Source organism: Manis javanica, chromosome 1, assembly GCF_040802235.1.
Source record: "Manis javanica isolate MJ-LG chromosome 1, MJ_LKY, whole genome shotgun sequence".
NCBI lineage: Eukaryota > Metazoa > Chordata > Mammalia > Pholidota > Manidae > Manis > Manis javanica.
Window position 1 is genome coordinate 160,489,474 of NC_133156.1, and position 8,586 is coordinate 160,498,059.

Sequence of the window (8,586 nt, forward strand, 5' to 3'; positions counted from 1 at the left end):
CCAATACTCTTTTTGACCAATGGAGGCTTATCAATTCTCACAATACTACTTAACATATGAAACAAGTATCCGTGATCTATTTAGCATTTAGAAAAATAGAGGCCGTAAGAAATGAAGCAATTCAATAGCAATAGCACAGACCAGTCTTCTAGAGCTGTTGAGCCTGCAAAAATTCAAACCCCCACCTATGGCTCCATCCATCCCTCCGCCGGCTCTTCTCTTTGCCTGGAAGATCCATCCTGCTGTTCACCACGCCTCAGGTCAGGGCATCCGTATGCTCTGGCTCCAATAACTCCTTCTTCCCTGTGTCGCAGGGTGTGACACCCCCTCCTCTCTCCACCACACTCTTCCTGCTGGAACTGCAGGGATGCAGACAAGAGAGTTGGCACATTTTACATATCCATTTATCAGTTGATGAATATTTGTGTAGTTTCCACCTTTTGGCTATAATAAATAATGCAGCTATCAACATTCACATATACTTTTTGTGTGACTTAATGTTTACATTTCTCATGGTTATGTATGCTGCAGTGTGTTGTTTAATTTCCATTTTACTTGTGAATTTCCTAAATTTCCTTCTGTTATTTATTTGTCATTTAATTCATTTGTCATGTGTGTTAGTCAGGGTCCTCCAGAGAAAGAGAACCAATAGGATATATATAGGTATAGAAGACCAGTCATGGGAATTGGCTCACTTGATTATGGAGGCTGAGATATGCCATGATATACTTGCTCTCTGTAAGCCGGGGAACCCAAAACACACTTGTGGTATAATTCAGTTCAAGTCCGAGGGTCTGAGAACAAGGGGAACCAATAGTATAACTCCTAGTGTGAGGCTGAAGGCCCAAGAATTCAGTGGGAGGTGGGGGTGGGAGGGAGCAGCTGCTGTAAGACCTGAAGTCCAAAGGTCTGGGAACCTCCAGTGTCTGAAGGTAAGAGAAGATGGACAAACCAGTTCAAGAAGAGAGGGAGAGAGAATTTACCCTTCCTTCACCTTTTTATTCTTTTCAAACCTTCAGCAGATTGGATGATGCCCACCCACAATGGTGAGGGTGATTTAAATCAGCCTACTGATTTAAATGCTAATCTTCCAGAAACACCCTCACAAACACACCCAGAAATAATGTTTAACCAGCTCTCTAGGCATCTCTCAGTCCAGTTGAATCAACACATAAAATTAACCATAGCATGGTGGGAGAACATACTTGGTATGGTTTCAATCCTTATGAGTTTGTTAAGGATTATTTTATGGCCTAGCATATGGTCTGTCTTTGAGAATGTTCTATGCACGCTTTAAATGTGCTTCACAGACGTCTGTTAGGTCTAGTTGGTTTGTTGTGTTCTTCATGTCTTCTATTTGCTTGTGTGCTTCTGGCTACTTGTACCTATTATTGAAAGTGGGATGTTTCTCAATTATTATTTGTTGAGTTATTTTCATTTCTGTCAGTTTTTACTTCATGTATTTGAGGCTCTGTTGTTAGGTACACATATGTTTATAATTATTTATTACATGGTCAACTGTTCCTTTCATTATTATATAATGAAACCTCTTTGTCTCTAGTAACAATTTTTGTCTTAAGGTCTATTTTATGTAGTATTAGTATTGCCATTCCAGCTTTCTCAGCTATTTTTGGTTACTGTTTGCATGTTTTTCCATCCTTTTACTGCAATCTGTGTCTTTGAATCTCAAGTGTGTCTCATGTAGATAGTGTATAGATAGATCCTATTATTTTATCCATTTTCCCAATCTGCCTTTTTGAAAAGACATTTAAATTTAATGTAATTAGTGATAAATGGGATTTGCATCTATCATTTGTTATTTGTTTTCTCTATTTCTTATGTCTTTGTTCCTCTACTCCTCTTTGACTACCTTCTTTTGTGGTAGGTGTTTATATTTATTAGTGCACCATTTTAATTCACCTATTGCTTGTCTTTATAATATTTTGGGGTTATTTTCTTAGTGATTGTCCAGGGGATTATAATTAGCATCTTACTGTAAAACAATCTAGTTCATATTAATACTAACTTTATTTCAACAGTATTCAGATGTTTTGCTTTGATATAAGCCCCATTCTGTTCCTCCTCTGTTGTTCATATATGTTCATCTTTATGTATTATAAGCTCATTAACACAGTTTTGTAATGATTTCTTTATGGAGTTGTATTTTCCATCAGGTAATAGGGGAAAAGAGGTACAAAATACTTTATACTGTCCTTTGTATTTACCTTGTTGCCAGTGCTCTTTATTTTTTTGTATGAATTCAAATGACCAGCTACTATCCTTTATTTGAGCCTGAAGGACCTTCTTTACTATTTCTTACAGGGCAGGTCTGCTAGCAACAAATTTCTGTGTTTTTGTTCACCTGAGAATATCTTAATTTATTTTGCATTTTTGAAAAAGTTTTGCTGGATATAGAATTGTTAACGCACAGGTCCCCTCTCCTCCCCAGCATTTCAAATATGTCATGTCATCTCATTGCTCCAGACCTCCACAGTCTGTAATGAAAAATCAGTCAACAATCTTTTTGAGGATTCTTTGTTCTTATGATTAGTCATTTCTCTCCTGCTGTTTTCATAATTCTCTCTTTGTGTTTGTCTTTCAACACTATGGCTATGATATGTTCAGGTGTGGATCACCTTGAGTTTGTTCTATTGGAGTTCATGGAAAGTCCTGGATGTATAGATTAGTGTAATTCATCACATTTGGGAAGTTTCAGGCCATTATTTCTTCAGATATTCTTTCCGTCTCTTGTTTTTCTCTCCTGGGTCTCTCATTATGCATATGTTGGAATACTGGATGGTGTCCCACACAATTTTGAAGCTCTGCTCATTTTGCTTCATTCTTTTCTTTCTGTTTTTCAGATTGGATAATTTCAATTGACCTTTGTTCAAGTTCATGATTCTTCTGTCAGCTCAAATAATGCTGTTGAGCCCCACTAGTGAATTTATCACTTCAGTTATTGTAGTTTTCAACTCCGAAATTGTATAGAATGATTTTTGTCTCTGCTGATATTCTTTCTTTGGTGAGACATCATTATCTTACTTGCTTTTAATTCTTTAGACATGTTTTCATTTATTTCTTTGAACATATGTATAATCATTGATTTAAAAGTCTTTTACTAGTAAGTGCAACATCTAGGCCTGAGGGGCCTATTGACTTTTTTTTTTCCTGTGCATGGTTCATACTTTCCTATTTATTTTTGTGTTTTATAATCTTTCTTTGAAAACTGGACATTTTAGATAATATAATGTGGCAACTCTGGAAATCAGATTCCATCCCTCACTCCACCCCTGCAGTTTTTGTTACTGTTGTTTGCTGTTCTTTTTGGTATTTTTAGTGATTTTTTTGGACTGAATTATTTAATGGTTGTATTCCCTTCAGTGTCTGGCCACTGACTCCTTGGTTAGCTTCATAATCAGCTAACGATTATCAGTGCTTTCCTTAGATGCTTTGAACCATTATGTCTCCTACCCTTTGCCCAGGGGCTCTGTGCTTTCAGAACATGCCTTCAATATTCAAATTGTTCACCTCTTTGCTTTACCCTTTATTTCCTGCTGTGCAAGGCTTCTAGGTCATCCAGTGTGAGAGACTGGGGCCATCACAGGTCTTTCCTAGGTATGTACACAGGTATGTACTTTTCAGTTCCTTCTAAGACATCATGCTCCAGATCTTCCTTTTAAATTTTTACCCAGGCTCTTGTTTGTGCCAAGTGGCTTAGGAGCCTCAGGCAGCTATAATGTTAGACAATTGCTACTGATTAGTTACAACAAATGTTTTAATGATAGAGCTTTTACCACAGAACAGCTGTGAGTCAGGTCAAATAATGAGAAAAAACTATGAATGGGGTCCTTCCAGGGAACAATGAAACAGATCAGATAGTGACAATGCTCTGGGAATGAGACTTTTTGAGATGCTCCAAACATGGTCTGCTCCCTCCCTGCAAGGCGCTAGTTTTCACTGCCAGTGAAAGGTTGTGAGGCTGCTGGTTTGCAAAGCTACCACTAATCTCCGGAGAGCAGGATGGCAGCAGGTCAACGACACACTGTGCTGCTCTTGTAGCGGTTCATTGTGTTTTTTCTCAAATAAGGCCAGTCGGGCTTTCATCAGGTTTTTTCCCAAATAAAAGCTTGTCAGACTGTGGTAAACTTTTGGTTAATGTTTATAGTTCTAAAAGAGTTGAGTTTGACCATTTTCATCATTGTTTTACTTGCTTTGATGGATGGACAGATTTACAGAGTTCCTCAACTCGCCATTCCGTAAGTCCAGCCTGTCTGTTATTTCTTTACATGGCTGTTTCCTAATAAATGGTGAGTTTTGAAGTCTAGAATAGTTTCTAACTCATGTTTTTATTTTGTCTACTTGATCCAGTATGGACATGTAGCAGGTGCCCAATAAATGCTTGTTAAATTACTAGTGGAGAAAATTCTAAGTAAGTACAGGTTCATCCATAGCCTCCACAGAGTTCCTTTACAAGTATCCTTCTAGAAGAATGGGAGCAGAGGTGTGAAACAGGCAAAGCTTACCTTTGATGTGTCTCTCAGTGGGGCTGTAGATGTGGTGGTAGTAGAAGGCCCACACATCTATTGGAAATTAATTACAAGAGGTGTAGAGTGCTGTCGAACCTCAGTTCAGGGTATTACCTTCCCAGCGGATTGTGTACTTCCTTTTGGACCATCACAGAACTTTACATGACTAGTGAGACATTCAAGGTGGCCTTGTGCAATGCATCCTCTTTTACAGGAGAACCAAGGGTAACAGGAAAGTAATGTGCTCAGAATAACACAGGTAGTTTGATGCAGAGCCCAATTTTCATATCCCTCAGTTTAGGGTTCTTCCCAAACTTTCTGTTATTCTTAAAGGTAGAAAAGGCATTGACTCTCTGTCTTGTCAATGGGTTTCAGCCCCAGGCAAGTTCGCTATGGATTCAATGTGACCAAAGAAATTGACAGTTCTTGGGGTGAAAGGGTTATACCCAAATTTACTTCCAGGTGGCAGGTCAGTCACTAGAATCCCATTCACTCAGAGCAAGTCTGCATGCAGCAAGCCGGTCTCTGCCTCTGGGCCCCTCTGCCTGCACAGTCGTCCCCCACAGCCATCCTCTGGGCCTCTCTGCACAGTCTTCCCCCACAGCTGTCCTCTGCTCTGCTCTCCTGCAACCTTGCAGCCGTGCTACCCTGTTGCCCAGAGCTCTGGGTAGAGCTCTTTACATAGAGTCAATAGCAATGTATTGCTCACAGGTGTGCAGTGAGCCAGTCAACCAGGGCCAGGTGAGAATCCTGGTCACAGGTACTTTCATTTTATCCACACCCTCTATTGGTGGAGGAGAGACAAGGATGGATGTGAGTGGCATTGGGCCTGGGTTTGGAAGATAAAGTTCAGGTCTGTTTGTGCCACTAATAATTGTGTGATTTTTTCACATCTTCACCTGTTTCAGCCTTGGCTCCTTTAGTGCAAAATGTTGATGATAATACCTACCAGCAAACTGGGTCATCGGAAGGATTCCGGGAAGTAATGTGTGTGAACCCCATACTTATGCTCTTAACAGCCACAAGGTTGGAGAAAAAATAAACATAGGAGACAATGACTCTTCTGGGTTTTGTATTTTTTTCTTTTTCTTTCTCCTCTTCTTCCTCCTCCTCCTTATTCATAAAAAATGAACTCACACAAGAAAATGTCTAAATGTACTCACTAAGAGAGGAAAATATTCCCTCAGACTAACAAAGAACTCATATGCTTTAGTTCACCCTACTCTGGACAAATGAGTCCCGGCTCATCTTCATGACTGAGGATGAAATTAGGAGCTGAATTAGGAACTAAGTGAGTAGAGTTTTAGCTTTCCTCCTCTTTTAGTCTTTGAAAGCCTGAGCAGACTGATCACATGTGTTTCGTCTGAGCACTTCGTTCCCTTCCCACTGGACTCCTCTCTCTTGTTACCTGTTAAGTGCCAAGCCCTGCAGTGAGCTCTGGGTAGCCAAGAGTGACAGAAGGCCCAGTCTCCGCTCTCAGCTGTTCTAGATCTGTAGTTGACATCACTGAAAAGAATTGTTTGCCTCTGTTACAACAAACCAGCAAACAAACTCATAGGTATACTGACATGGCTTAACAGATCCCTGTTATGGGCTGAATTATGTTCCCCTGCAAATTCGTAAGGTGAAGGTCTAACTCCCGGGACCTCAGAATGCGGTTGTATTTAGAGATAGGGTCTTTAAAGAGGTAATTAAGTTAAAATGAGCTGTGAGGGTGGCCCTAATATGACTTAGTTCCATCTAAGAAAAGGAGATCAGGACACAGACATGCACAGAGAGACCACTTACGGCAAAAGGAGGCCGTCTACAAGCCAAGGAGAGAGGCCTCAGAATGAAACCAGCCCGGCAGACACCTTCAACTTCAACTTCCAGCCTCCAGAACTGTATGGAAGTAGATGTCTATTGTTATAAGCTCCCCAGGCTGTGGTATTTTGTTATGGCAGCCTGAGTCAATCAATTCGGTCCTCGCCAGGAACTGACCACTTGGGACGTTAGTACTGCCATGGCTGGTCACAGATTGAGATGGTAATAAATGTATTATCGTGCTGGGAACGTTAAAGATAACATTTTATTAATTTAGTTCCATTATACCCACATAAGCCCACATGTTCTCCCCCCACCCATCTGGAGGACAGAGCTGGGCTGTCTCCTCATCTGTAATGGAAAGATGAGGTGTTAGTGCAGGAATAGAACAGACACTCCCCACCAAATCCTGAGTTATGAGAAGGTTTTGAAGTGGAAAAACACTTACTGTAAGGTTTAGAGAAAAAAAGATGACAAACCTTATATTTAATGTAATTCTTGTGTAGAAACAATGAACGTTATACACTTATATATGGAAAAATATTGGAAGGGTAGTTGTTTTGGAAGCTGGTACTGCAGTGTATTTTTTTCTTCTTTTCTATTACCTACTTATCTGTGTTTCCCATATTTTCTATAGTGAGCCTGTTTACTGCCCTAATGAAAATCAGATCAGTAAGGTGTGTCTTGGAAAAAGATCTCCGATTTGATGGTAATTTCTGGGGTGTATGCTTGTTCCTTCCCTGCTTCAAAATCTTTTCTCACATGTAAACAAGGTGAAATAGGAATCTAAAAATTTCCATGATTCAGACTTAGATGATTTGAACCTTTTGGTGATTCCTTATACTCTCTATGAAGAGACAGAGTTAATAAAGTAAATTTATACCCAAACCAGTTCAATGGCTAGTGTACTTTCAAAATCAATTTTTTTCCTAAATACTTAAAAACACCAAAACTCCATTGTAGCAGTGCCACGTCTGCATATAAAAGATAACCTCTATGATGTATTCACTAACGAGGCTCTCAGAACACCCATTCTTAGCAATACTTACTTGATTATCTTAGGTTCTGTTACTGGGTGTGGCAAATGCTAGCAAACACATATTACTGGCACTGTTTCAACAGCTGCACATATATTAACTCCTCAAGAAGTCCCCACTGTGATCCTACTAAAGACACCATTATTATCCTAATTTTTCCAAGGAGGAAACTGAACTACAAAGAAGCGAATAATTTGTCCGGGGCCACACAGTAAGTGGTGGAGCTGGGATCTGAACTGTGGCAGCCTGGCTCCTGAGCGTGACTGCCCCCCATGGCGGAGAGGACCTGAGATAATAATAGCTCTACTCTTCACATGAAATGATTGACAAGGTGGCTTGGCGTTGATTCAGCCAGGACCTTCTCCTTTCCTCCTCACACCTGAGTTAGTGAACTTGGCTCCGCCTGGTGGAGCATAATGAAGTGGAATAAAGCAAAGACGCAAACCATTCCATTCTGTTGGTAGTGTACCGTCTCATGCTCCCTCTCCATTGTCTGTCTGTTGTTATTTCTGAAATTCTGGCAGACTTTGCTAAGAGTGTCAAGTAATTCAAGTGAACTGTTTCACAGAGTGTGCTCACATGCTTCTCTCTTCTGTTCATTTCCTAACCACTTTCTCAGGTTAGAGATGCCCAGTTTAACAGAGAATAAAGTAGTAGCTTTGTAATAAATCTTGGAAAGTGTAGAGAAAGTACTCTCTTGCTGTGTTTGGCAGATCAAATTAAGAAAGCAAGCTCATCTCCTTAGAAGAAATTCAATTCTTAGAAACTCTCCCCATCGTCACACAGTTGTGAGGACAATTGCAGATTGATTAATTTAAGTGAATTGGAAGCAATAAATACAAGAGGACGTTTTCCAAAAATGGCTTTGTCAGTGTTTTAAATGGAAACTCCACACACGGAAAAGCCTACTTAAGTGACCAGTTCATTGAGCAGCCTTCTTATTTGTATGCACGGAAAATCTAAGAGACCTGTGCACAGCGCTGGCCAAGAGGCTGCCCACGGGGGACGTTTGCCACTGCTCACTCTTTCTCTGCTGGAGGCCTGCGATACAAAGACCAGGTTCCTTTTATTTCTCTTTGAAGTTGTTTTCTGCTTTCAGGGAAGTCTCCCAGTTTAAGAGTGAGGGTCAGTCAATTTTAGTTCAAAAGGTGGGCTGGGCAACTGACCCTGGTGTCTCCAACCTTGGGTGGTTTTGCTGGAGTTAGGTGTACTCCAGTTAG